The 6,223-nt window shown below is 35.4% G+C and overlaps 1 long non-coding RNA gene across 1 annotated transcript; it reads left to right on the top strand.

The window, feature by feature from the left end:
* The first annotated feature begins 758 nt into the window (after positions 1 to 758).
* On the top strand, positions 759 to 4,793 carry LOC147841985 (uncharacterized). The gene is made up of 3 exons (XR_015500863.2): positions 759 to 1,364; positions 2,296 to 3,597; positions 3,971 to 4,793. It is a non-coding gene; the product is annotated as an uncharacterized LOC147841985 (long non-coding RNA).
* Positions 4,794 to 6,223: the final 1,430 nt, after the last annotated feature.

The following is a 6,223-nucleotide window of genomic DNA, read 5'->3' as shown; positions in this document are numbered from 1 at the left end:
TTACATTCTGAAATGGACGTTGAAAATGAGCTTATCTCAGCCAGCAGAGAGGTCAAATCACAGTAATGCAAACTCAGTCAGAGACATAGATTTTTACTTGCAACTTGCTTTAACATGTTTAACAGTGCATGAAATGTTGTCTAAAACAAAAAAGAATGATGCATTTTATGGCTGGATCTGGTTTTATTACATTCTGAATTGGACGTTGAAAATGAGCTTATCTCAGCCAGCAGAGAGGTCAAATCACAGTAATGCAAACTCAGGCAGAGACATAGATTTTCACTTGCAACTTGCTTTAACATGTTTAACAGTGCATGAAATGTTGTCTAAAACAAAAAAGAATGATGCATTTTATGGCTGGATCTGTTTTTATCACTTTCTGAATTGGACGTTGAAAATGAGCTTATCTCAGCCAGCAGAGAGGTCAAATCACAGTAATGCAAACTCAGTCAGAGACATAGATTTTCACTTGCAACTTGCTTTAACATGTTTAACAGTGCATGAAATGTTGTCTAAAACAAAAAAGAATGATGCATTTTATGGCTGGATCTGGTTTTAGTACATTCTGAATTGGACGTTGAAAATGAGCTTATCTCAGCCAGCAGAGAGGTCAAATCACAGTAATGCAAACTCAGTCAGAGACATAGATTTTCACTTGCAACTTGCTTTAACATGTTTAACAGTGCATGAAATGTTGTCTAAAACAAAAAAAAATGATGCATTTTATGGCTGGATCTGGTTTTATTACATTCTGAATTGGACGTTGAAAATGAGCTTATCTCAGCCAGCAGAGAGGTCAAATCACAGTAATGCAAACTCAGTCAGAGACATAGATTTTCACTTGCAACTTGCTTTAACATGTTTAACAGTGCATGAAATGTTGTCTAAAACAAAAAAGAATGATGCATTTTATGGCTGGATCTGTTTTTATCACTTTCTGAATTGGACGTTGAAAATGAGCTTATCTCAGCCAGCAGAGAGGTCAAATCACAGTAATGCAAACTCAGTCAGAGACATAGATTTTCACTTGCAACTTGCTTTAACATGTTTAACAGTGCATGAAATGTTGTCTAAAACAAAAAGGAATGATGCATTTTATGGCTGGATCTGGTTTTATTACATTCTGTATTGGACGTTGAAAATGAGCTTATCTCAGCCAGCAGAGAGGTCAAATCACAGTAATGCAAACTCAGTCAGAGACATAGATTTTCACTTGCAACTTGCTTTAACATGTTTAACAGTGCATGAAATGTTGTCTAAAACAAAAAAGAATGATGCATTTTATAGCTGGATCAAGTTTTATTACATTCTGAATTGGACGTTGAAAATGAGCTTATCTCAGCCAGCAGAGAGGTCAAATCACAGTAATGCAAACTCAGTCAGAGACATAGATTTTAACTTGCAACTTGCTTTAACATGTTTAACAGTGCATGAAATGTTGTCTAAAACAAAAAAGAATGATGCATTTTATGGCTGGATCTGTTTTTATCACTTTCTGAATTGGACGTTGAAAATGAGCTTATCTCAGCCAGCAGAGAGGTCAAATCACAGTAATGCAAACTCAGTCAGAGACATAGATTTTCACTTGCATCTTGCTTTAACATGTTTAACAGTGCATGAAATGTTGTCTAAAACAAAAAAGAATGATGCATTTTATGGCTGGATCTGGTTTTATTACATTCTGAATTGGACGTTGAAAATGAGCTTATCTCAGCCAGCAGAGAGGTCAAATCACAGTAATGCAAACTCAGTCAGAGACATAGATTTTCACTTGCAACTTGCTTTAACATGTTTAACAGTGCATGAAATGTTGTCTAAAACAAAAAAGAATGATGCATTTTATAGCTGGATCAAGTTTTATTACATTCTGAATTGGACGTTGAAAATGAGCTTATCTCAGCCAGCAGAGAGGTCAAATCACAGTAATGCAAACTCAGTAAGAGACATAGATTTTCACTTGCAACTTGCTTTAACATGTTTAACAGTGCATGAATTGTTGTCTAAAACAAAAAAGAATGATGCATTTTATGGCTGGATCTGTTTTTATCACTTTCTGAATTGGACGTTGAAAATGAGCTTATCTCAGCCAGCAGAGAGGTCAAATCACAGTAATGCAAACTCAGTCAGAGACATAGATTTTCACTTGCAACTTGCTTTAACATGTTTAACAGTGCATGAAATGTTGTCTAAAACAAAAAAGAATGATGCATTTTATGGCTGGATCTGGTTTTATTACATTCTGAAATGGACGTTGAAAATGAGCTTATCTCAGCCAGCAGAGAGGTCAAATCACAGTAATGCAAACTCAGTCAGAGACATAGATTTTCACTTGCAACTTGCTTTAACATGTTTAACAGTGCATGAAATGTTGTCTAAAACAAAAAAGAATGATGCATTTTATGGCTGGATCTGGTTTTATTACATTCTGAATTGGACGTTGAAAATGAGCTTATCTCAGCCAGCAGAGAGGTCAAATCACAGTAATGCAAACTCAGGCAGAGACATAGATTTTCACTTGCAACTTGCTTTAACATGTTTAACAGTGCATGAAATGTTGTCTAAAACAAAAAAGAATGATGCATTTTATGGCTGGATCTGTTTTTATCACTTTCTGAATTGGACGTTGAAAATGAGCTTATCTCAGCCAGCAGAGAGGTCAAATCACAGTAATGCAAACTCAGTCAGAGACATAGATTTTCACTTGCAACTTGCTTTAACATGTTTAACAGTGCATGAAATGTTGTCTAAAACAAAAAAGAATGATGCATTTTATGGCTGGATCTGGTTTTAGTACATTCTGAATTGGACGTTGAAAATGAGCTTATCTCAGCCAGCAGAGAGGTCAAATCACAGTAATGCAAACTCAGTCAGAGACATAGATTTTCACTTGCAACTTGCTTTAACATGTTTAACAGTGCATGAAATGTTGTCTAAAACAAAAAAAAAATGATGCATTTTATGGCTGGATCTGGTTTTATTACATTCTGAATTGGACGTTGAAAATGAGCTTATCTCAGCCAGCAGAGAGGTCAAATCACAGTAATGCAAACTCAGTCAGAGACATAGATTTTCACTTGCAACTTGCTTTAACATGTTTAACAGTGCATGAAATGTTGTCTAAAACAAAAAAGAATGATGCATTTTATGGCTGGATCTGTTTTTATCACTTTCTGAATTGGACGTTGAAAATGAGCTTATCTCAGCAAGCAGAGAGGTCAAATCACAGTAATGCAAACTCAGTCAGAGACATAGATTTTCACTTGCAACTTGCTTTAACATGTTTAACAGTGCATGAAATGTTGTCTAAAACAAAAAGGAATGATGCATTTTATGGCTGGATCTGGTTTTATTACATTCTGTATTGGACGTTGAAAATGAGCTTATCTCAGCCAGCAGAGAGGTCAAATCACAGTAATGCAAACTCAGTCAGAGACATAGATTTTCACTTGCAACTTGCTTTAACATGTTTAACAGTGCATGAAATGTTGTCTAAAACAAAAAAGAATGATGCATTTTATAGCTGGATCAAGTTTTATTACATTCTGAATTGGACGTTGAAAATGAGCTTATCTCAGCCAGCAGAGAGGTCAAATCACAGTAATGCAAACTCAGTCAGAGACATAGATTTTAACTTGCAACTTGCTTTAACATGTTTAACAGTGCATGAAATGTTGTCTAAAACAAAAAAGAATGATGCATTTTATGGCTGGATCTGTTTTTATCACTTTCTGAATTGGACGTTGAAAATGAGCTTATCTCAGCCAGCAGAGAGGTCAAATCACAGTAATGCAAACTCAGTCAGAGACATAGATTTTCACTTGCATCTTGCTTTAACATGTTTAACAGTGCATGAAATGTTGTCTAAAACAAAAAAGAATGATGCATTTTATGGCTGGATCTGGTTTTATTACATTCTGAATTGGACGTTGAAAATGAGCTTATCTCAGCCAGCAGAGAGGTCAAATCACAGTAATGCAAACTCAGTCAGAGACATAGATTTTCACTTGCAACTTGCTTTAACATGTTTAACAGTGCATGAAATGTTGTCTAAAACAAAAAAGAATGATGCATTTTATAGCTGGATCAAGTTTTATTACATTCTGAATTGGACGTTGAAAATGAGCTTATCTCAGCCAGCAGAGAGGTCAAATCACAGTAATGCAAACTCAGTAAGAGACATAGATTTTCACTTGCAACTTGCTTTAACATGTTTAACAGTGCATGAATTGTTGTCTAAAACAAAAAAGAATGATGCATTTTATGGCTGGATCTGTTTTTATCACTTTCTGAATTGGACGTTGAAAATGAGCTTATCTCAGCCAGCAGAGAGGTCAAATCACAGTAATGCAAACTCAGTCAGAGACATAGATTTTCACTTGCAACTTGCTTTAACATGTTTAACAGTGCATGAAATGTTGTCTAAAACAAAAAAGAATGATGCATTTTATGGCTGGATCTGGTTTTATTACATTCTGAAATGGACGTTGAAAATGAGCTTATCTCAGCCAGCAGAGAGGTCAAATCACAGTAATGCAAACTCAGTCAGAGACATAGATTTTCACTTGCAACTTGCTTTAACATGTTTAACAGTGCATGAAATGTTGTCTAAAACAAAAAAGAATGATGCATTTTATGGCTGGATCTGGTTTTATTACATTCTGAATTGGACGTTGAAAATGAGCTTATCTCAGCCAGCAGAGAGGTCAAATCACAGTAATGCAAACTCAGGCAGAGACATAGATTTTCACTTGCAACTTGCTTTAACATGTTTAACAGTGCATGAAATGTTGTCTAAAACAAAAAAGAATGATGCATTTTATGGCTGGATCTGTTTTTATCACTTTCTGAATTGGACGTTGAAAATGAGCTTATCTCAGCCAGCAGAGAGGTCAAATCACAGTAATGCAAACTCAGTCAGAGACATAGATTTTCACTTGCAACTTGCTTTAACATGTTTAACAGTGCATGAAATGTTGTCTAAAACAAAAAAGAATGATGCATTTTATGGCTGGATCTGGTTTTAGTACATTCTGAATTGGACGTTGAAAATGAGCTTATCTCAGCCAGCAGAGAGGTCAAATCACAGTAATGCAAACTCAGTCAGAGACATAGATTTTCACTTGCAACTTGCTTTAACATGTTTAACAGTGCATGAAATGTTGTCTAAAACAAAAAAAAATGATGCATTTTATGGCTGGATCTGGTTTTATTACATTCTGAATTGGACGTTGAAAATGAGCTTATCTCAGCCAGCAGAGAGGTCAAATCACAGTAATGCAAACTCAGTCAGAGACATAGATTTTCACTTGCAACTTGCTTTAACATGTTTAACAGTGCATGAAATGTTGTCTAAAACAAAAAAGAATGATGCATTTTATGGCTGGATCTGTTTTTATCACTTTCTGAATTGGACGTTGAAAATGAGCTTATCTCAGCCAGCAGAGAGGTCAAATCACAGTAATGCAAACTCAGTCAGAGACATAGATTTTCACTTGCAACTTGCTTTAACATGTTTAACAGTGCATGAAATGTTGTCTAAAACAAAAAGGAATGATGCATTTTATGGCTGGATCTGGTTTTATTACATTCTGTATTGGACGTTGAAAATGAGCTTATCTCAGCCAGCAGAGAGGTCAAATCACAGTAATGCAAACTCAGTCAGAGACATAGATTTTCACTTGCAACTTGCTTTAACATGTTTAACAGTGCATGAAATGTTGTCTAAAACAAAAAAGAATGATGCATTTTATAGCTGGATAAAGTTTTATTACATTCTGAATTGGACGTTGAAAATGAGCTTATCTCAGCCAGCAGAGAGGTCAAATCACAGTAATGCAAACTCAGTCAGAGACATAGATTTTAACTTGCAACTTGCTTTAACATGTTTAACAGTGCATGAAATGTTGTCTAAAACAAAAAAGAATGATGCATTTTATGGCTGGATCTGTTTTTATCACTTTCTGAATTGGACGTTGAAAATGAGCTTATCTCAGCCAGCAGAGAGGTCAAATCACAGTAATGCAAACTCAGTCAGAGACATAGATTTTCACTTGCATCTTGCTTTAACATGTTTAACAGTGCATGAAATGTTGTCTAAAACAAAAAAGAATGATGCATTTTATGGCTGGATCTGGTTTTATTACATTCTGAATTGGACGTTGAAAATGAGCTTATCTCAGCCAGCAGAGAGGTCAAATCACAGTAATGCAAACTCAGTCAGAGA

This window comes from Danio rerio, chromosome 10, assembly GCF_052040795.2.
Source record: "Danio rerio strain M-AB ecotype USA chromosome 10, GRCz13ab, whole genome shotgun sequence".
Taxonomy (NCBI): domain Eukaryota; kingdom Metazoa; phylum Chordata; class Actinopteri; order Cypriniformes; family Danionidae; genus Danio; species Danio rerio.
This window is presented reverse-complemented; position numbering and strand designations above follow the sequence as displayed.